Source organism: Oncorhynchus masou, chromosome 4 (assembly GCF_036934945.1).
Source record: "Oncorhynchus masou masou isolate Uvic2021 chromosome 4, UVic_Omas_1.1, whole genome shotgun sequence".
In the NCBI taxonomy this organism is placed as follows: Eukaryota; Metazoa; Chordata; class Actinopteri; order Salmoniformes; family Salmonidae; genus Oncorhynchus; species Oncorhynchus masou.
In genome coordinates, this window is record NC_088215.1 from 3,253,758 (window position 1) to 3,276,896 (window position 23,139).

General features: G+C 43.4%; 1 protein-coding gene and 1 pseudogene across 1 annotated transcript in view; both read right to left on the reverse strand.

Moving 5' to 3' along the window:
- The window catches only part of LOC135520260 (uncharacterized), a 131,847-nt gene extending 117,349 nt beyond the window's left edge, over window positions 1-14,498 (reverse strand). Inside the window, exon 1 of the mRNA XM_064945675.1 lies at window positions 14,438-14,498. The gene's annotated coding sequence lies outside the window, so the exon portion shown is untranslated. The remainder of the gene's footprint in view (window positions 1-14,437) is intronic.
- A 3,264-nt stretch (window positions 14,499-17,762) lies between these two features.
- On the reverse strand, window positions 17,763-21,204 carry LOC135521790 (zinc finger protein 239-like; annotated as a pseudogene).
- Between the last annotated feature and the right edge of the window lie 1,935 nt (window positions 21,205-23,139).

The window sequence follows — 23,139 nt, forward strand, 5'->3', positions numbered from 1 at the left end:
TGGAAAAACGATGTGAACGATTTCCCTGTTTGACCTGTAGTTGTTATGGATATTATGACTCTACAGCGCCCCACAGTGGATGTGTCGAAATATGTTAAATTGATAAAGCACACCTTATTTAACCTCCATGTCATCTTATTTTTACATGGCATTGTAGATTTTAGCGGTATATAGGATGTATTTTGGATGCTTTCAGTGTATTTTCAACGCTTTCAGACAATGGATTATTCGCAATTAAAAAATAGTGCTCTAACATTACACAAAGTTATCTCAAGTCTGACAGCCCAAACAAAAACACACATTCTCAGTCAAAAACACAAGTCAGAACACAGCCTCCCTATTCTCTCTTGTGTTTTCAGGTCCTCTGACTGGGAAAATGTCTTTCCACAATGAGAGCAGTGGTATGTCTTCTCCTCCTGCGTATTTGCATGTATTCTTTCATGCTCTTTCAGGTACCTTAACTGGGTAAATCTCTTTCCACAGTGGGAGCAGTGGTACGTCTTTTTTTCTGTGTGTGTCCTCTCATACAGGTTTCTTACCTGGGTACAACTGTTTCCACAATGGGAACATTGGAAAAGTTTTTCCCCTGTGTGGTCCACAGACGATGCAATCTCAATCACACTGCACACTGACTGCCATTACCCATCTGGACAAGAGGAATACCTATGTGAGAATGCTGTTCATCGACAACAACTCGCATTTAACACCATAGTACCCTCCAAACTCGTCATCAAGCTTGAGACCCTGGGTCTTGAACCCTCTCTGTGCAACTGGGTACTGGACTTCCTGATGGGCCGCCCCCAAGTGGTGAGGGTAGGTAACAACATCTCCACCCCGCTGATCCTCAACACTGGGGCCCCACAAGGGTGCGTTCTGAGCCCTCTCCTGTACTCCCTGTTTACCCACGACTGCGTGACCACGCACAACTCCAACTCAATCATCAAGTTTGCGGACAACACGACAGTGGTAGGCTTGATTACCAACAATGACGAGACGGCCTACAGGGAGGAGGTGAGCGCCCTTGGAGTGTGGTGTCAGGAAAATAACCTCACACTCAACGTCAACAAAACTAAGGAGATGATTGTGGACTTCAGGAAACAGCAGATGGAGCACCCCCCTATCCACATCGATGGGACAGTAGTGGAGAGGGTGGTAAGTTTTAAGTTCCTCGGCGTACACATCACAGACAAACTGAATTGGTCCACCCACACAGACAGCATCGTGAAGAAGGCGCAGTAGCGCCTCTTCAACCTCAGGAGGCTGAAGTAATTCGGGTTGTCACCAAAAGCACTCACAAACTTCTACAGATGCACAATCGAGAGCATCCTGTCGGGCTGTATCACCGCCTGGTATGGAAACTGCTCCGCCCACAATCGTAAGGCTCTCCAGAGGGTAGTGAGGTCTGCACAAAGCATCACCGGGGACAAACTACCTGCCCTCCAGGACACCTACACCACCCGATGTCACAGGAAGGCCATAAATCAAATCAAATTTATTTATATAGCCCTTCGTACATCAGCTGATATCTCAAAGTGCTGTACAGAAACCCAGCCTAAAACCCCAAACAGCAAGCAATGCAGGTGTAGAAGCACGGTGGTTAGGAAAAACTCCCTAGAAAGGCCAAAACCTAGGAAGAAACCTAGAGAGGAACCAGGCTATGTGGGGTGGCCAGTCCTCTTCTGGCTGTGCCGGGTAGAGATTATAACAGAACATGGCCAAGATGTTCAAATGTTCATAAATGACCAGCATGGTCGAATAATAATAAGGCAGAACAGTTGAAACTGGAGCAGCAGCACGGCCAGGTGGACTGGGGACAGCAAGGAGTCATCGTGTCAGGTAGTCCTGGGGCATGGTCTTAGGGCTCAGGTCCTCCGAGAGAGAGAAGGAGAGAATTAGAGAACGCACACTTAGATTCACACAGGACACCGAATTGGACAGGAGAAGTACTCCAGATATAACAAACTGACCCCAGCCCCCCGACACATAAACTACTGCAGCATAAATACTGGAGGCTGAGACAGGAGGGGTCAGGAGACACTGTGGCCCCATCCGAGGACACCCCCGGACAGGGCCAAACAGGGCCCACCCACTTTGCCAAACAACCCAAGGGGGGGTGCCAACCCAGACATGATGACCACATCAGTGAATCAACCCACTCAGGTGACGCACCCCTTCCAGGGACGGCATGAGAGAGCCCCAGTAAGCCAGTGACTCAGCCCCTGTAATAGGGTTAGAGCCAGAGAATCCCAGTGGAAAGAGGGGAACCGGCCAGGCAGAGACAGCAAGGGTGGTTCGTTGCTCCAGAGCCTTTCCGTTCACCTTCCCACTCCTGGGCCAGACTACACTCAATCATAGTACCCACTGAAGAGATGAGTCTTCAGTAAAGACTTAAAGGTTGAGACCGAGTTTGCGTCTCTGACATGGGTAGGCAGACCGTTCCATAAAAATGGAGCTCTATATGAGAAAGCCCTGCCTCCAGCTGTTTGCTTAGAAATTCTAGGGACAATTAGGAGGCCTGCGTCTTGTGACCGTAGCGTACGTGTAGGTATGTACGGCAGGACCAAATCAGAGAGATAGGTAGGAGCAAGCCCATGTAATGCTTTGTAGGTTAGCAGTAAAATCTTGAATTCAGCCTATGCTTTGATAGGAAGCCAGTGTAGGGAGGCTAGCACTGGAGTAATATGATCAATTTTTTTGGTTCTAGTCAGGATTCTAGCAGCCGTATTTAGCACTAACTGAAGTTTATTTAGTGCTTTATCCGGGTAGCCGGAAAGTAGAGCATTGCAGTAGTCTAACCTAGAAGTGACAAAAGCATGGATTAATTTTTCTGCATCATTTTTGGACAGAAAGTTTCTGATTTTTGCAATGTTACGTAGATGGAAAAAAGCTGTCCTTGAAATGGTCTTGATATGTTCTTCAAAAGAGAGATCAGGGTCCAGAGTAACGCCGAGGTCCTTCACAGTGTTATTTGAGACGACTGTACAACCATTAAGATTAATTGTCAGATTCAACAGAAGATCTCTTTGTTTCTTGGGACCTAGAACAAGCATCTCTGTTTTGTCCGAGTTTAAAAGTAGAAAGTTTGCAGCCATCCACTTCCTTATGTCTGAAACACATTCTTCTAGCAAGGGCAATTTTGGGGCTTCACCATGCTTCATTGAAATGTACAGCTGTGTGTCATCCGCATTGCAGTGAAAGTTAACATTATGTTTTCGAATAACATCCCCAAAGATCATCAAGGACAACAACCACCCGAGCCACTGCCTGTTCACCCCGCTATCATCCAGAAGGCAAGGACAGTACAGGTGCATCAAAGCTGGGACCGGGAGATTGAAAAACAGCTTCTATCTCAAGGCCATCAGACTGTTAAACAGCCACCACTAACATTGAGTGGCTGCTGCCAACACACTGACTCAACTCCAGCCACTTTAATAATGGGAATTGATGGAAAATATATCACTAGCCACTTTAAAACAATGGTACTTAATATAATGTTTACATACCCTACATTATTCATCTCATCAATACGTATATACTGTACTCTATATCATCTACTGCATCTTTATGTAATACATGTATCACGAGCCACTTTGAACTATGCCACTTTGTTTACATACCCTACATTACTAATCTCATATGTATATACTGTACTCGATACCATCTACTGCATCTTGCCTATGCCGCTCTGTTCCATCACTCATTCATATACAGTGCCTTGCGAAAGTATTCGGCCCCCTTGAACTTTGCGACCTTTTGCCACATTTCAGGCTTCAAACATAAAGATATAAAACTGTATTTTTTTGTGAAGAATCAACAACAAGTGGGACACAATCATGAAGTGGAACGACATTTATTGGATATTTCAAACTTTTTTAACAAATCAAAAACTGAAAGATTGGGCGTGCAAAATTATTCAGCCCCTTTACTTTCAGTGCAGCAAACTCTCTCCAGAAGTTCAGTGAGGATCTCTGAATGATCCAATGTTGACCTAAATGACTAATGATGATAAATACAATCCACCTGTGTGTAATCAAGTCTCCGTATAAATGCATCTGCACTGTGATAGTCTCAGAGGTCTGTTAAAAGCGCAGAGAGCATCATGAAGAACAAGGAACACACCAGGCAGGTCCGAGATACTGTTGTGAAGAAGTTTAAAGCCGGATTTGGATACAAAAAGATTTCCCAAGCTTTAAACATCCCAAGGAGCACTGTGCAAGCGATAATATTGAAATGGAAGGAGTATCAGACCACTGCAAATCTACCAAGACCTGGCCGTCCCTCTAAACTTTCAACTCATACAAGGAGAAGACTAATCAGATATGCAGCCAAGAGGCCCATGATCACTCTGGATGAACTGCAGAGATCTACAGCTGAGGTGGGAGACTCTGTCCATAGGACAACAATCAGTCGTATATTGCACAAATCTAGCCTTTATGGAAGAGTGGCAAGAAGAAAGCCATTTCTTAAAGATATCCATAAAAAGTGTTGTTTAACGTTTGCCACAAGCCACCTGGGAGACACACCAAACATGTGGAAGAAGGTGCTCTGGTCAGATGAAACCAAAATTGAACTTTTTGGCAACAATGCAAAACGTTATGTTTGGTGTAAAAGCAACACTGCGCATCACCCTGAACACACCATACCCACTGTCAAACATGGTGGTGGCAGCATCATGGTTTGGGCCTGCTTTTCTTCAGCAGGGACAGGGAAGATGGTTAAAATTGATGGGAAGATGGATGGAGCCAAATACAGGACCATTCTGGAAGAAAACCTGATGGAGTCTGCAAAAGACCTGAGACTGGGACGGAGATTTGTCTTCCAACAAGACAATGATCCAAAACATAAAGCAAAATCTACAATGGAATGGTTCAAAAATAAACATATCCAGGTGTTAGATTGGCCAAGTCAAAGTCCAGACCTGAATCCAATCGAGAATCTGTGGAAATAACTGAAAACTGCTGTACACAAATGCTCTCCATCCAACCTCACTGAGCTCGAGCTGTTTTGCAAGGAGGAATGGGAAAAAAATCCAGTCTCTCAATGTGCAAAACTGATAGCGACATACCCCAAGCGACTTACAGCTGTAATCGCAGCAAAAGGTGGCGCTACAAAGTATTAACTTAAGGAGGCTGAATAATTTTGCACGCCCAATTTTTCAGTTTTTGATTTGTTAAAAAAGTTTGAAATATCCAATAAATGTCGTTCCACTTCATGATTGTGTCCCACTTGTTGTTGATTCTTCACAAAAAAATACAGTGTTATATCTTTATGTTTGAAGCCTGAAATGTGGCAAAAGGTCGCAAAGTTCAAGGGGGCCGAATACCTTCGCAAGGCACTGTATGTTAGTTAGATTACTCGTTGGTTATTACTGCATTGTCGGAGCTAGAAGCACAAGCATTTCGCTACACTCGCATTAACATCTGCTAACCATGTGTATGTAACAAATAGAATTAATTTGATTTGATTTCATGCATTTGCAGGCTCCCTAACTGGGTAAACGTCATTCCACATTGAGAACAGTGGTAAGGCTTCTCTCCAGTGTGTGTTCTCTTATGTGTTCTCAGGCTCCCTAACTGAGTAAAACTCTTTCCACACTGGGAGCAGTGTTGTCGTCCTGCTGGTTTGGACGTCTCAGGGTCTGGTTCCCCTGAAGGATTCTTCCTGCTGTCAGAAGGAGAGTCTGGTCTCTATCCAGGCAAAAACAAACCAATTATTGAATTAAATAGAGACATGAATGAAACCTCCACATGATAAAACCTATATTTAGACTCAACACCATGCTATTACAAGATTAGATATTTAGCCAGTCACTAGCAGATGGGCTCAACTGAAAGGATTTCCACAGTGTGGGGAACCTCTAAAGCATGTATTACGGTGGGCTCTGGTGTATTAGAGGGGAAAATAACACAGTGTGGGAATCTCTATAACATGCATTATGGCTCTGGTGTATTCGAGGGGAAATAACAGTGTGGGAACCTCTATAACATGTATTATGGCTCTGGTGTATTAGAGGGAAAATAACACAGTCTGGGAACCTCTATCACTGTAACGGTTTTCTTGTGGTGAAGGAGAGGCGGACCAAAATGCAGCGTGGTTTCTATTCATGGTTCTTTAATGAAGAAAACTATACATGAATAGACTAACAAAACAATAAACGTGAGAAAACCTAAACAGCCCTATCTGGTGCAAACACAGAGACAGAAACAATCACCCACAAACACACAGTGAAACCCAGGCTACCTAAGTATGATTCTCAATCAGAGACAACTAATGACACCTGCCTCTGATTGAGAACCATACTTGGCCGAAACATAGAAATACCCAAATCATAGAAAACCAAACATAGACTGCCCACCCCAACTCACGCCCTGACCATACTAAATAATGACAAAACAAAGGAAGTAAAGGTCAGAACGTGACAATAACATGTATTATGTTAGCCTCTGGTGTATTAGAGGGGAAATAACATGCCTCCAGAAAGAAGAGAGAAGGTCTGAAGCAGTGAAAAGACTAGAAACAGAGATGTGGTCTGGAAAGGGATTTGAACATTTCACAGATCGCACATTTCAAAACTGCCTGCAAATTCACATTTCAGATGCAGGAAACGTATAACAAAAAAGGCAGAATATGCTCTGTTTAGACCTAGAACCAGTTTAATGAGAGAGGTGAGAAGACAGGCAGGCTACTAGCAAGACAACTAGAAATGCAGAACACTTGGAACGTATCTCCAGCCATTGAGAAGGACACTAGATGTTGACCTCATCCAAAGAGATTGACAGCGTGTTTTAATGTTATTATGAAGATGTATATACATCCTCCTGTTCAGCGAGCCCCATAGATATGGCACTTCTTTGTCTGGTATAGAATTACCTAGATTATCAGATAGCCAGGTAGAGGACCTGGACTGGACTATAACAGAAGAGGAGGTTAGAGATGCCATTTTATCTATGAAAGCAGTGAAATCACCTGGTCTGGACGGCCTTCCTGTAGAATATTATACAAGTATATTGACATTCTTGTACCTGTGTCATGACGGGTCGAAGATGGAAGACTGGTTTGCCCAGCAGAGATCGCCCTCGTCCCTTGTAGAATCTGCCTGGTCGTAGTGTCATAGAACAGATACGTTGTACCCTGTCGTTCTCAGGAGATTGTCTGTCCTTTCCTAGGCCACGTACGTTTACAGCTGCAGCTGATAACTCAACATCTAGGATGTCACTTCTTCTTCAGTGAATAAGAGTTCAAAGTTCTTACCAAGTTGCCTCGACGCAGCTTGTAATATATTCTGGCTGGTGTTGTCGAAATTCATCCTTCCAGCGTGGTGATCGTCACCGCCAGGGTTGAAATTACCCCTTTTAAACGTATGGACACTTCATCTGGAACATGAGGTTGACTTCCGTCAACGGACTTTTGTAGTAGGGGAGAAGGGCGTGTTTCATAGTTCTCAACCAATGTCTGTTCACTTGGGCGTGGCCACTGATTGAGCCCAGTTCACTTAATGAAAACAGTTCTCTCATTTAGAAGCTAAAATTACATTTCATATTTAAACATTTAAATTGCACAAGAATTCCATGATAACTAGAATGTGTAGACTTTCCAAGATCATATGTCACGCTGATAGCATCGTCTGAAAGACGCACATCGCCATCTGTTGACTGGAGTGGGTAAAGCAGATACATGTTTATTTTATTTCCAGACAAAAAGTGAATTTTTACATTTCTTTCATTAAATAATAATATAATAGTCAGACAACTGCCAGTAAGCTATGTCTACACAGGTATTGGGATCGAGCCTCATTGATCTTCCAGTAAGCTATGTTTACATGGGTATTGGGATCTCAGCTATAGTATAATCCAGAAAAGCAGTCCTACCAGCTAGCAGTGTAAGGAACCTTGTCTGACAGCCAATCAACAGTGTCCTGAGCCTGTCGCCTGCAGTCTGTGGAGAAAAGTTAATTTTTTTTCTCGTAAAGTTACACAGGGTCCATGGGCCACATAAATAATTACCGTCCAGCACATTGTCTAGGAAGGTACTGTTCCTAGGCCGTCATTGTAAATAAGAATTTGTTCTTAACTGACTTGTCAATTTAAATAAAGGAAGAAAAAAAAGGGAATATGTTTCATCAGCCATTGGTATAATTGAACTACATTTTTTTTTTTTTTACCTTTATTTAACCAGGCAAGTCAGTTAAGACCAAATTCTTATTTTCAATGATGGCCTGGGAACAGTGGGTTAACTGCCTGTTCAGGGGCAGAATGACAGATTTGTACCTTGTCAGCTCAGGGGTTTGAACTCGCAACCTTCCGGTTACTAGTCCAACACTCTAACCACTAGGCTACCCTGCCGCCCCAACATTGGCCATAATGCATTGCATGCCTACTTGTCTGGTCTGTTTATTTTACACCCGCTATGTAAAAGAGACAGAAGAATGCACGATGGTCAGTGCTATCTTGGATCATTGGGAGATCCCTACCCTAAACCCTAACCTCAACCCCTACCTTAACAATTTTAAATGTCAACTTCAATGGGCTAGGGACGTCCCAAGGATGTATCTCTACCTGAAAATACATGATCTAAGTGATTGATAGTTGGTATTCAGCAGTCACAAAGACTTATTTACTTTAATGAACGACTAAAACAGTGATTCTGTCAGACAGCATAGACATCAGCTCTACACTTTATTGACTGACTGATCCATTCCTCCTTCCATCCCTCCTGAAGACCCAGTGAGGGTGGAGCTCAGTCAGAGAGATGTTGAGGGACCGGATATGAAGAACACTTCTACAGCCAGAGAGGTGAGAGGTCACACATGGTTTAGATGGTAAATATTTATGTCCCCTTAGCGGTTCATCACGTAAGCAAAAGGGAATATGTTCCATCATCTATGTTTATTTACATTAGTGCAAATTGTCCACTGATATTGGTGTAATTTCTCACCCCTTTCGGCTGTTGCTGGACTTCTTCCGGGAACTTCGCAATTTCAATTGAAAACGATGGTGACAAGTTTGGATGCAACAACAGTTATTAAAAAGGTTAAGTTGGGTTGATGACCTGGGTGGCGCCGTGGTTAAGTGCCACCAGAGACTCTGGGTTCGCGCCCAGGCTCTGTTGTAACCGGCCGCGACTGGGAAGTCCATGGGGCGATGCACAATTGGCCTAGCGTCGTCCGGGTTAGGGAGGGTTTGGCCGGTAGGGATATCCTTGTCTCATCGCACATCAGCGACTCCTGTGGCGGGCCGTGCGCAGTGTGCGCTAACCAAGATTGCCAGGTGCACCATTGTTTCCTCCGACACATTGGTGCGGCTGGCTTCCGTGTTGGATGGCAGATCTAAACCTAATGTAGCACATTGTGACTTTTGTGCATCCAGACCCAATGCAGCTTGGAGTGATCAGATGACAGAAGTCACATATATGTGCCATGTGTAACTGAGGCTGTAGATGCTTCATATCCATTACTTTGAGAGTTTTATATAATATGACTAAATGTGTTGCAGGGGCAGTCAAGAAATGGAATGGCAAGGCCACAGAACATGACATTAGCAGAGCTGTGGGAGACCACCTCAAGCCCCGGTAGAGACGGGGGTGGTGTTTACCACTCCACCACACCTTCAGCAGGCTTGAAAAGTGGGATTGATCTGGTTGATCCATTTGTTTGTTTTCAGTAGTTGAATCCTTTGACATGGGATTGATACTGATTTTCATACTAAGAGGGACCAAGAGTCTGTTGATTGGTCGTTCATTTGTTGAAATCAAATCAAGCTTTATTTATACAGCACATTTCAGACATGGATGCAACACAATTGCTTCACATTAAAAAACAATAAAAAATAAGCAGAAATATTTAGTACACAACATACATAAGAGGATAAAAAAACAGAATAATAACTGAAAGACTAATGAGCATTCTAAGGAAATGCCATTGATTACAAAATTAATTGGATGCAACATCCGACCCAAAATATAAGATCGTTTTTAGGAGGGGTTCTGAAAGACACTATGGGGGTGTCCACTGAAAGTTGACAAGTAACAACTGGGACCTAAAAGACACCCACCATGAGACCCACTAAATCTGTCCAAGAGTCAAACTAAATAAAAACCCACAGCAAACTTAGACAGGAAGCAAACCAAAAAGGTGGCTCAACTAAAGTGAAAGGTGGCTCTACTTCACCAAGTGAAGATTCACATCCCCAAATGTGGTTAAATTCTTTAATATCAAATGAGGAAACAAACTTATCACAAGTCAGAGTTAAATTTAAATATTTATTCACTTATAAGGGAGCAGATCAATACAACGCACACATATGAAGTGAATCAATTGAGTCTCTACGATAATGATTTAATTTGAAAAAAAAATTAAAGAACAAATTCTTATTTTCAATGACGGCCTAGGAACAGTGGGTTATCTGCCTGTTCAGGGGCAGAACGACAGATTTGTACCTTGTCAGCTCGGGGATTTGAACTTGCAACCTGGTTACCAGTCCAACGCTCTAACCACTAGGCTACCTTGCCGCCCCGTGATGGGGGGGTCAACAACTCCCCCCCAGATGATTAATTGAGAGCCATGACACAAAAGTACAAAGGTCTTTTATAGCCAAGATACAACCTACATGACCAACAATAGACATGTAGAAAGTGTCACAAGGTTAAGCTTTGTATGAAAGATACTTATAATTCTCAGCAGAGAATCTGCTGTAAAAGCACTACTTTTTGTGTAGAGTCCAGGGGTCTGGTCCTGGGGTCATCTCTCCCTGGTACCATATAGAACAGAAACATTAACTCATGCTCTGGAATGCGTTCCCTTTAGGTTTTATCACCCAAAAGACATTGTAAATTTCCTGTCAGTCTCCCAGAGGCCCATCTTCAGTAGAACACACAGGCACAATAGTTCTAAGAACCCTCTATGCTGTTGCATAAAACAACCATTTGAGCAAATAAAAGTATTATAACATAATGTTGCCGTTTTGCTCTCAGTGTCCACTGAAAGTTGACAAGTAACAACTGGGACACAAAATTCACCCACCATGAGACCCACTAAATCTGCCAAAGAAGAGGCAAACAGAAGAAAAACTAAAACCAAAACAAAGGTGGTTAAAATAATTTATTACAATCAATACCATTCATACTATTACAAAATCATAATTCTCATTCATTCTTAATTAATTCTATTTACAAAAACATCAAACAAAAACAAACCTCAGGGGAGCATCGTCCCTCCCCGTCATACCTAACCAATACCTAACCCTTTCCCTATCTCCCCTTCCCTAATCTATCCCCTTACCAAACTCACTCTAACACTCCCAGCCCTAAACCCCCTTTCCACCTCTCCCGTGCCGCATGCTTCCCCCACTTCCTCTCCTCCCTCTTCATCCTCCCCCTCAAATCACCTTCCACCCTTCTCACTATCCCTTCCACCCCCCAATCTCTCCCTGTCTTGACTAAATTCTGCCTGGCTTCCCACAGTCCCTTTTTAAAGAGACTCATGAGAAACCAGAGCAGAAACCTGTCCCTATCCGTTCCCTTTGCTCTCCCTACGCCTCTCTCTAGCCTAGCCCATGTCAAAACAAAATCCCTCCTAACCACACCTAGCATCACCCGTGCCCTAGCCCATACTAGTCCGGCACAGGCACAGTCCCAGAAGGCATGGCGCACAGTCTCCTCCCTGCCACAAGCAGATCTTGGACAGGTGGGGGATCGCACCACACTATACCGGTACAAGATGGAAAATACCGGCAAGCACTTATGGAGGCCCAACCAATTCAGGTCCTTGAGCCAGTTTTCCAGGCCCCGCGCCTGCACTCCCTCCCAGACCACTGACGAGATGCCCGCTACAGGCACAGGACTCCCTACCTCCCTCCCCGATGGGACAGATCATGCGTGCCCTGGCGAACCAACTCGCACCTGCCACTCCACATAAACTGAAACACAAGCCTCACTAGAGGCCTCCTCAGACAAGCCGGCAATGGGTAGATGTATGCCAAATACAAAAGAGACGGCAACACATCCACCTTTAGGACCAGGACTTTGCCCATTAAAGATAAATACCTAGCCTTCCACATTGCTAGCTTCCTCTGTACCACTGCGATACGCATGTTCCAGTTTAGCGTCGCTGAGCCAGAGGTCTCAAAATGGACCCCGAGAATCCTCAGGGCCCCTTCACAGAGAGATAACCCCCCGGGCACATCCGTCCTACCGCGCCATCTTCCGAAATACTTAACGGAAGATTTTGCATGATTCAGAACTGCCCCCGACGCTTGGGTGAAATCCCCAATGATGGCAAGGGACCTTGTCAGGCACGAGTCCTTACATAACAGCAAGGAAGTGTCGTCGGCGTACTGCGTCATCTTAACACGCAGCCCACCGCTCCCAGGGATCAACAAGCCCTCCACCCCTGTGTCTGCCCTAATGGCAGCCCCCAGAGGCTCCATGTACAGTACAAAGAGGAGGGCCGAGAGTGGGCATCCCTGCCTGACCCCAGACGAGAGGTCAAAAACGTCACCTAAGTGACTATTTACACTAACTCGACACCCCGCTCCGACATATAATGTACGGATCCATCCTATAAACTTCTCCCCAAATCCTAATCTACCCAACACCCTGAATAGAAAAGATCTATTCACGCGATCAAAGGCTTTCGCCTGATCTAGCGCTGCTACCATTAAAGGCAGCCCTCTATCTTCAACCCAGGCGATGGAGTCCCTGATCAACTGTAGGTTCCATCTTATTGAGCGGCCCTCTGCCCCGCACGTCTGATCCTCATGGACGACGTAGGGAAGGGCTGTGCGCAACCGGTCTGCTAAAACCTTTGCAAGAATCTTGTAGTCTACACACAGCATGGTCAACGGCCGCCAGTTGCCAAGGTCAGTTGCTTCCCCCTTCTTATAAAGAAGTGACAGCACACCAACAGCCATTGATCCCCTGGGACCCCCGTCTCAAGGATGGCCTTCAAGACTTCGAGGACCACTGGACCAAGTATACCCCAAAACTTGAGGTAAAACTCAGCCGGCAGCCCATCCATCCCAGGCACCTTCCCTTTTCCCATCCTCCTAAGAGCGCTCTCAACCTCTTCTAGTGAGATCTGGGCCTCCATCACGTCTCTAATGTCCTCCGGCAGCCGCCGGGACAAGTGTTCTAAAAACACGTTTCCCTGCTCTACATCTATCTCCCTTTCTTTAAAAAACCCTCGGAAATGATCAGTTGTCTCCCTGACCATTTCCTCTGGTTTTCTAACTATACTACCATCTTCTTTTCTAACGCCATGCATTACCTTCCTACTCTGCCTGGCCCTAACCGACTTAAAGAACATAGCGGAACAAGTCTCATTATGTTCTAGAAAGCCACTATGCGCACGCTCCAGGAAAGCTCGAGCCTTCTGCTCCTGCAGCTCCCTGAGCTGCGCCTTTAGGGTTGCAGATCTCTCCCAGTCAATCGACCCGCCGAGATTGCCTGCCTCGTACTCGAGTTCAATTAACCTTTGGATACGATCCACCTCCCTCCTTTCCTCCCTTTTTTTCCTTCTACAATATCCTATTATAAAAGCCCTAATCCTCACCTTAACTAAATCCCACCACTCTAACACCCCCTCGCACATGGACCGGAGGCCGTCAAGCCTCCGAAAGAAACAAAAAAATGTGTCAACGAAAGCCTGCTCCTCCAGTATATCCCGATCTAACTTCCAGTACCCCCTACCGAAGAGGAAGACTGGCGACCACACCTGCAGGAACACCCCGTCGTGATCCGTGAAGAAAACAGGCACCAGCCGCCCAGACAACTGACCCAAAAACCTGGATACAAAAATGTAGTCGAGCCTCCGCGCAACCCCCCTGGAGTTGCGCCATGTAGGACCAACCATTGCCAAAGTAGTGTGCAGGCCACCATCAACCAGACCATGGCAAGCCATTAGCCCAGAGATGGCACCTGCACTGCTATCACCGCCTACCCCTAAATCTATATTAAAGTCTCCTCCTATCACCAAGTGCCTGTTTGTAACACACAGGGGCGCCAGACAGTCCACCATCTCCCTCCTGTCTGCCGCCACCTGTGGCCCATACACCCCAATTAACCTATATCTAGCTTCTCTAAACTTAACATCTATCCCCAAAACTCTACCCTGCATTATTACAAAAGTGTTCTCTATTTTAACCTCTCTATGCCCACACAAAATCCCTACTCCTGTTGAGTGCCCCCCTCCTATGCCCAAAAAAGATTCCCCCTTATTCCACTCCCTCTTAAATCTACACACATCCCCACCATCCCTCAGGTGAACCTCCTGTAAAAAACAGAAATCAAACCCCACACCCTCTAAATAACAAAAAAACGCCCTCCTTTTAACATTATTCCTTAACCCCCTAACATTTAGACTAAAAAAAGAAACAGAACTATTCATTTAATTATTAACAACAAATAAAAAAATAAAAAACCAAAGAAAAAACAGGAGACTCACCCGATGCTCCCCTGGTCCATCTCCACCGGCGGGGACGTCCTCTCCTCTCCTGACGCCCCCCGTCCTCCATCCCAACCCATGACCCAGGCAGTGTGTTGGGTCCTCCCTCCCCACCCACCATCCCCCCTCCCTATTTGCCTCGGGGCTGCATGTAGGGGACCCCATCTCCTCAAACAGGAGTTGGGATCCCTCTAACAAACAGCCCACCGACCCCTCACTGGAGTCATCCACTAAAATGCCAGGGGCTGAGGCAAACCGGGAGGACAGATTACCCCCCCGCCACTCTCTTAGCCCCCCCCTCCCCCTCCACACCCCCCTCCCTCTCACTTCCTGCCAAGGTCCCCCTCTTCATCCCTTTCTTCTTTGGTGAAGGAGGTAGCGGGGAGACACAACGTCCCATCCCCGCTAACTCCTCCACCAAATCCCTCATTTCAACCTCGAGGAAGCCTGGCAGGCTGTCCCCCCACTCCTTCCCCCCCATCCCACCCCCTCCCCTCCGTCACTGTCCCCGTTCCCTCTTCCACTCCTTCTCATACCACTGTCCCCTTCTCCCTCTTCTCTGCTCCTCCACGTTCTTCCACCTTCTTTTTAAATCTCTCCTTCTTTTTCCTTCTTTCCATCTTCTCTCCTCTTTCTTTTCGCCTCTTCCTTCTTCCCTTCTTCGTCCTTCTCCATCCTTTCCCCTGCGCCAACTGTACAATCCGCACGCATCCTTTCTTTTCTCCCCCCATCCCCCGCTCCCCCCCAGCTGCAGACGCGTATGACCTGTGGCGAGCCAGGCAATCACGCCACAGGTGTTCTCTGGAGCCACACCCGTGGCAAGCCTTGGGCTCGTCACACTCCCTGGCCTCGTGCTCTTCCGACCCACAAAACCGACATTTCTTGTTACTGCACGAGGTCAGGGTATGGCCGTAGGCCATACAACGCCTGCAGAACGGGGGCTGACGTACATAGTAGAGTGTTCCCCTGTCAGCCCCCAGGGAGAACATCGCCGGAGGATGGAGGTAGCCATCCACACTCTTCGGGGACTCCCTGAGTAACGCCTGAACCTCTCTTTCCGTTCCAGAAACCCAGGGAGTCCCTGAGGTACCTCGCTGAGGAGACATTGTCCATATATCTCCCCAGAAAGGCCCTCACCTCTTCATCCATTCCAAAAAAACAAGAAAAAGTTAAAAACAGGAAGCAAACCCAAAAGGTGGCGCAACTAAAGGTGTTGCCTCTCCACATCTATCAATCAATCTATCTATCAAGATGACTGGAGCACTGGGCCAGACACTCTTAAATAGAACCTGGACCAGCTCAGGTGAAACACCTTCCCACTAACGAGATGGACAAGCCAACACAGGGTGTAACACATACTGACTAACGAGGTAACACCAACCAGTGTGCCCAAGACACATTTCAGTTGAACAACGGACTAGAAAACAACTTCCATTTCACATAATCAATTACAATGCTTCACCTTCTATAATATAAACATGATGTCTACTGGCTGTCAACAATTAAAACAAGAAAAAAACACATTTCGAAATAATAATATACAATCGTATATATTTTTTCTCCTTTTTCTTACTATAGAATCCTAAAACTTACTAGCTTCTAGAACTCTCGTCCACTTGGTTCAAACAAAACTCAAATCAAATTATATTAGTCAAATGCGCCGAATACAACAGGTAGACCTAAAGGTGAAATGCTAACTTAAGAGCCCCTAACCAACAGTGCAATTTAAAAAAAATACAGATAAGAATAAGAGATAAAACTCATCTCCAACACGGAAAAACGTGTCAAAATAAATTTTGATCCACTGGTTAAATGCACAACACAAATATTTTGCCTGCTCACCCTTGAGACAATCAGCAACCAAGTTGTCCTTACCACATGCTCTCGTACATTTGGGTTGGCACATCTTGAGAATGAATGCTGAAATTCTAAAAGCAGGGCAACAATGTCAATATAATTGTACCCAAAAACTGTCAGTTGGTTACATAAATAATTATGATTACGAAATGTTACATGAAATGTAAATATGAAATATTTGGTTGCATAGTCTTATTTTTAATTACATTTTGCTAGGTGGGATAGCCCAATGTCAAAACACAGTTTTAACGTGTCCAAATCAATAACCAAAACCTAAACATAAAATGTGCTATAAAACACAGTTTGTACACAGTTAAATCAATAACCAATATGCAGAAACAGTTTGTGATATATTAAAAACCTAAACATAAAATGTACTGCATACACAAACATCTGACACAATAATCATATTACTTGTATTTTTTAAAACAAGCTCCTTATAAACTGCACAAGCACCAGAAACGCTGTTGTTTTGACAAGCAGCAATAAATCACTGATATCGATTAGGGGGTAAATCAGGTTGTACGTGCTGTTGAAACTAACACAACTAAACAAAACACATGGAAATGGGAGATATCTTTTACCTCACTGGTTAGAGGACAACCCGCAGAAGACAGTCAGCTACATTTTGGAGTGATGCATTTAAATTTAGTGGTCGCTAAACAAAGGAACACAACACTTATTTGTCATAACTCATTGCTAAAATCATTTGTGCGAGAGGAGGGAGATAAAGGTTGCACGTCCTGTTAAAACTAACAGCTGAAAAACCACACGGAATCTGGGAATAATGTGTACATCCCTGGTTAGAGTACAATCTGTAGAAAACAGCTAGCTGCATTTTGATTCAAGTGGGTCACCAACGTGGTAAGTGTAACACAACTCTTTTTTTGAGAGTCAATTTTTGTTACGTCACATAAATAGTACTCTTTCAATTCAGAGCCTGGATTTCCCCCCTGAGGCTAATATCCAGATCATGTTGAAATCAATAGAACAAAGGGCAAACGATTAGAGTTCTACATTGTGACATTATTAAAATACTCCTACTACAATGTTAAAACATTCTACATTGAGACATTATTTCATTGATACCATGAAACAACTCCTTCAAGTATGTATTATCAGATGTTTGATCATAGGTATTTTATCAGATTATCTCTGGTCACACTGCTCACAGCTGAGATTTCTCTCCTGTGTGTGTTATATGGTGTGGAGTCCGCTTGCAAGACGTAGTACAACTCTTCCCGCATTTAGCACAGCTATAAGATTCCTCTCCTGTGTATGTTTTCTCTGATGTGATATCAGGCTGGTTAACAGAGTAAAACTCTTTCCACATTGAGCACAGCTATAAGATTTATCTCCTTTGTGCGTTCTACGGTGTGATTTCAGGCTGGTTGACTGAGTAAAACTCTTCCCACAGTGATTACAGCTAAAAGGCTTCTCTCCTGTGTGTGTTCTCTGGTGTTTAGCCAGACAGCCAGACTCAGTAAATCTCTTCCCACATTCATAACAGCTATAAGGCTTCTCTCCTGTGTGTGTTCTCTGATGTTTAGTCAGACTGCTGGACTCAGTAAAGCTCTTCCTACATTGAGCACAGCTATATGATTTCTCTCCTGTGTGTGTTCTCCGGTGTCTAGTCAGACTGTTAGATGCAACAAATCTCTTCCCACATTCATCACAGCTATAAGGTTTCTCTCCTGTGTGTGTTCTCTGGTGTGATATCAGGCCAGTTGACTGAGTAAAACTCTTCCCACATTGATTACAGCTAAAAGGCTTCTCTCCTGTGTGTGTTCTCTGGTGTTTAGTCAGACAACCAGACTCAGTAAATCTCTTCCCACATTCATCACAACTATAAGGCTTCTCTCCTGTGTGTGTTCTCCGATGTTTAGTCAGACTGCTAGACTCAGTAAAGCTCTTCCTACATTGAGCACAGCTATATGGTTTCTCTCCTGTGTGTGTTCTCCGGTGTTTAGTCAGACTGTTAGATGTAACAAATCTCTTCCCACATTCATCACAGCTATAAGGTTTCTCTCCTGTGTGTGTTCTCTGGTGTGATATCAGACCAGTTGACCGAGTAAAACTTTTTCCACATTCATCACAGTTAAACGGTTTCTCTCCTGTGTGTGTTCTCTGGTGTGACATCAGGCTGGATGATTGAGTAAAACTCTTCCCACATTGAGTACAGCTAAAAGGTTTCTCTCCTGTGTGGATTCTCTGATGCATTTTAATGCCCGCTGATGAGGTGAATCTCTTCCCACAGTCAGAGCAGCAGTGAGTTCTCTGCCCTGTGGGTCTCTGCTGGTATTTCTTGAGGTGTTCTAATGTGGAGAGACTCTTCTCTGCCTCATCAGCATCATGAGGTTGTTGAGGCTCCAAAGACGATCCACGATAGTCACGTCTCTCTCCTGTGTGAACAACAAATTCAGACAGATGGTTAAAGGCCCATAGTAGTAACATCGATGATTGAGTTATTCAAATTATTAAGGTAAATTATTAATTAGGGTTAAGGTTAAATATTAAGGAGGGTTTGTACACTAAGTGCTTGCCAAATTGGCACAAAATTTCACCTAACAACAACATAGACCTACTGTAGGACCCATAACTTCCTCTAACACAGACCTACTGTAGGACCCATAACTTCCTCTAACAGAGACCTACTGTAGGACCCATAACTTCACCTAACAACAACATAGACCTACTGTAGGACCCCTAACCTAACCTAACAACATAGACCTACTAGGCATATAGAAGTAGGACTAGTCTACCTAGCCTGAGCGCAAATGTAGGCCTATTAATGTGCCTATTTGGGGATGTCTGATAGTATTTCTGATTGTCTTAACGCACCACCACTAATGAGCTGAGGAGCTTCTCAAAGCTAATTTCTCTTCACCTCAAACAACAAGTAAACAAAGTCTAATCAATTGCAAATGAGAATAGTTCTACAAAATATTTGAAAAATATTTCCAGCTCTCGCCCTTTGTAAAATACCTGATTACTTCTTATCCCTTACACAAATAACTGTGTCTGTCCCAAACTCACTGGCGCGGGAACCTGAGGGCCCAGAATATTTTATACAATGTTTCAAGTTCATTATAGACAGGCCATGTGATTTATAGGATATTTATTTGCAATGTTTTTATTTGTAGGCTTTATGTAGGGATTTTTTTACATAGTTGTCAATGGCAATAAAAGTTACTTTTAGATTTCATTCAGATTTAGATAGACAATGATTTTGGGATACTATTATCAATGAAATTAAACTGTTCCATGAAAATGTGCATATGACAACCATAACTGGCAAGCCGATAGGTAGAAAAGGTAAAATAATTTGCACTCCAAATGCAGGTTGCCGACTGCTTGTGTAGCCTATTACCAGCAACGTCAGAATTTACGAAGGCCAGCAGGTGGTGGTGGTTCAGGAAGAGTTTCTCTCTTTTCTGGTTAGGCTATATTGACGAAATGGCATAAAAATAAATTGGCTGGATATTATACAATGACTTATCAACAGCTCTAACAATTTGACCCCCACAGGAAATCTTCACTGACAATTCTATAATATACTATATAGCCTAGAAACCTGGTTAAATTATAATTTTGACATCATGGATGAATTCTAGAATATACTAATATCCTAGAAACCTGCTTAAACTATCAGTATGACCTCATGCATGACCAGTCATTGTATTCATAGTGTAGTGAATTCAGGGGGTAGCCCTGAGCTGAACTCAAACCTGGGTCCAGTGACTGTCAAACCAACACCTTATAACTGTTACGCCAAGATTTCTGAACTTCTTAATGAGGTTGCTAGGTGTTTGGTTACGGTTGCTACAATAGCTCTCTCTATGAATGTGAGAATGGTCACACTTCTCCTTCCCCCATCCCTCACATGTTTACCAAAACAAGCCTCTGGGCAGCCATTTTGCTGCTGCTTAAAAAACACACAACCCAGCAATCTGCAGTTAAAACAATAACAAATCTGTCATTCCACCACTATTTTGGTAATAAGATGATGATGGGGTTGGAGAAATGTAACTACTTTCAAAATTCAAAGACAGACATATGGATGTAAGGACTGACCATCCATGATATCAACATTATAGTTTTAACCATGTTGAGGCTATACAGTGTTGAAACACATCGTTTCTAAACATTAGGGTTAAAAAAGTTATTCTGGGTTCTGATGGGGTACAACAGTTGAAATAAGCTCATAGGGCATGTGTTATATTCTTCAATAATCAATGGCTAGAAATAAATACTTAAAAAGTCACAATATGGATGTAGCAATTGCAGATTTCCGCTTTAACACCAAACATCAGTTCAACAACTACAGAGTTTGTGCCTCTGTTTTTAAGACAGTACTTACTAGTGTTAATCACGGAACGGTTTCTCAAAACCGTCTTGTGGCGAAATTCATCGGTAGAACCATTGGATGCCTTAAGATGCATTTGGGAAACCGGGCTCAGATATCCAGGTTCCTCCTCTTCTCCCTCCTCCTCCTCCGATGTAACAGTCATTTCTCCCTCCTCTTTCACTCCATAAACTGCATCATCCTCTCCTTTAACTGTAACATCCTCCTCCTCTTTCACTCTAAATGTGTCTTCCTCTTCTTTCACAGTAACAGCCTCACCCTCTACTTCTTGTTTTACTGTAATATCCACCTCTTCTTTAGCAGTGGAGTAGCATAATGACCGCATGGTCGGGGATGTTAGCTCGGCTAATGCTAACTTAACCAGCCCGCTAGCTGACTAATAACAACACCGTAAATATGAAATTAAATCGGATAACTAACTAGACGACAGAAGAGGGTTTAAAACATTGGCCAATAAACACTAAAGCGTCTAAAGATGTTATTGGTTCTGCTTTTGTTTTTTTTGTCTAGCAAGCTATCGAGGTGTCTGACTAACTGTTGCTGCTGCAAAGTAAATAAAAAAGAATAAAATAAAAGAAGCGTTCCGTGCACTAGATCATACGTCACAATAACAGCATAACCTTACATTCCTAGACCGCCATCTGCTGACTGAAGTGGGTAACGCAATTGAGTAAAATGTATATTTTATCTTCAAAACAACAAGTTAAAGTGTAGGAAGCATTAGTTTTTACTCACAAGTGTAAATACTTAGTAAGCTAGTTGTAGTCACTTTATGGTTACCTATAAGGACAAACAGTTATGTTTTTGCGTAATTACATATTTATTAACTTATTTCAGGAAATCTTCTAAACTACCCACAATGCACTATTGACAAGGTCATATGGATGATCTACTCTGTGCAACTGAGTTTGTATGCCAGTGTAACGGTGTAGTGAAGCTACATGTTTTAAATAGATTTAACCTTTATTTAACTAGGCAAGTTAGTTCAGAACAAATTCTTATTTACATTGACGTCCTACCCCGGCCAAACCCTAACACAGACCAATTGTGCTCTGTCCTATGGGACTCCCAGTCACGGCCTGTTATGATACAGCCTGGATTTGAACCAGGGTCTGTAGTGACGCCACTTGCACTGAGATGCCGAACCTTAGACCGCTGTGCTGCTCCTGTGTTAACATTACACTCGGTGTAAATACACTCAGTGATAAAGGTACGGGATTCTGTGTAATCCACAGCAGATTTTTGGAGAATTTGAAAATTGAGTGGTCCTGGGATAGAAATGTATAAAGTTGACATTACATCATAAAATCCACGTTTTAAATCATACATTATCAATTTATGTTTTAGTAACTACTGATGTTGGTTTGGTGTCAAGTAAGCCTGTCTTTATATGTTATTTGCCAAATCTCAGTTTTCTATGTGGGTTTTATGCTAAAGATCCCTCTTTCAGATTGGTATCTAACGGGAAAATGCATATTCTTTAGGAGTGCTATTTTTACCCTGTCGACCACTGATCATTCATCCACACTGTGTCCCGTCAATGCTGGTAATTTATGACAAATGTATAAAGTACATGTTTTATCTCCCTCACCAACTTTAAACATCTGCTATCTGAGCAGCTAACCGATCGCTGCAGATGTACATAGTCCATCGGTAAATAGCCCACCCAGTTTAACTACCTCATCCCCATACTGTTTTTATTATTTACTTTTCTGCTCTTTTGCACACCAGTATCTCTACCTGCACGTGACCATCTGATCATTTATCACTCCAGCATTAATCTGCTAAATTGTAATTATTCGCCTACCTCCTCATGCCTTTTGCACACAATGTATATAGACTCGTTCTTTTTCTTCTACTGTGTTATTGACTTGTTTATCGTTTACTCCATGTGTAACTCTGTGTTGTCTGTTCACACTGCTATGCTTTATCTTGGCCAGGTCGCAGTTGTAAATGAAAACTTGTTCTCAACTAGCCTACCTGGTTAAATAAAGGTGAAATAAATAAATAAAACATGAACACCAGCAAGTTTATTAGCCCGGTTTTGTTAGTTTAGGTGTATTATACTTTTTCGGACATTGGGCAATTTTCCAGGTTAATTTGATATATTTTGATACTAAAATGGATGACAGTTGGTTCTGATGTAGTGAATATGAGACACATGGAAACAATTGATTCATTTAATATAGTAAATTATGAATTAGTAGGAATTGTTAAATCCACTATACGATCACAATAACTTTGATCGACATTTCAACTGTTTTTTTGTCAGTATATTATAGGGCAGATTTCTGTAGAATTGCTGTGGGAGTGCTATTTATATCCCGTCACTACAGATCATTCATCCATACTGTGTGTGTCCCATCATTGCAGCTTTGGAAATAAATGAACTACAGTGCCTTGCGAAAGTATTCGGCCCCCTTGAACTTTGCGACCTTTTGCCACATTTCAGGCTTCAAACATAAAGATATGAAACTGT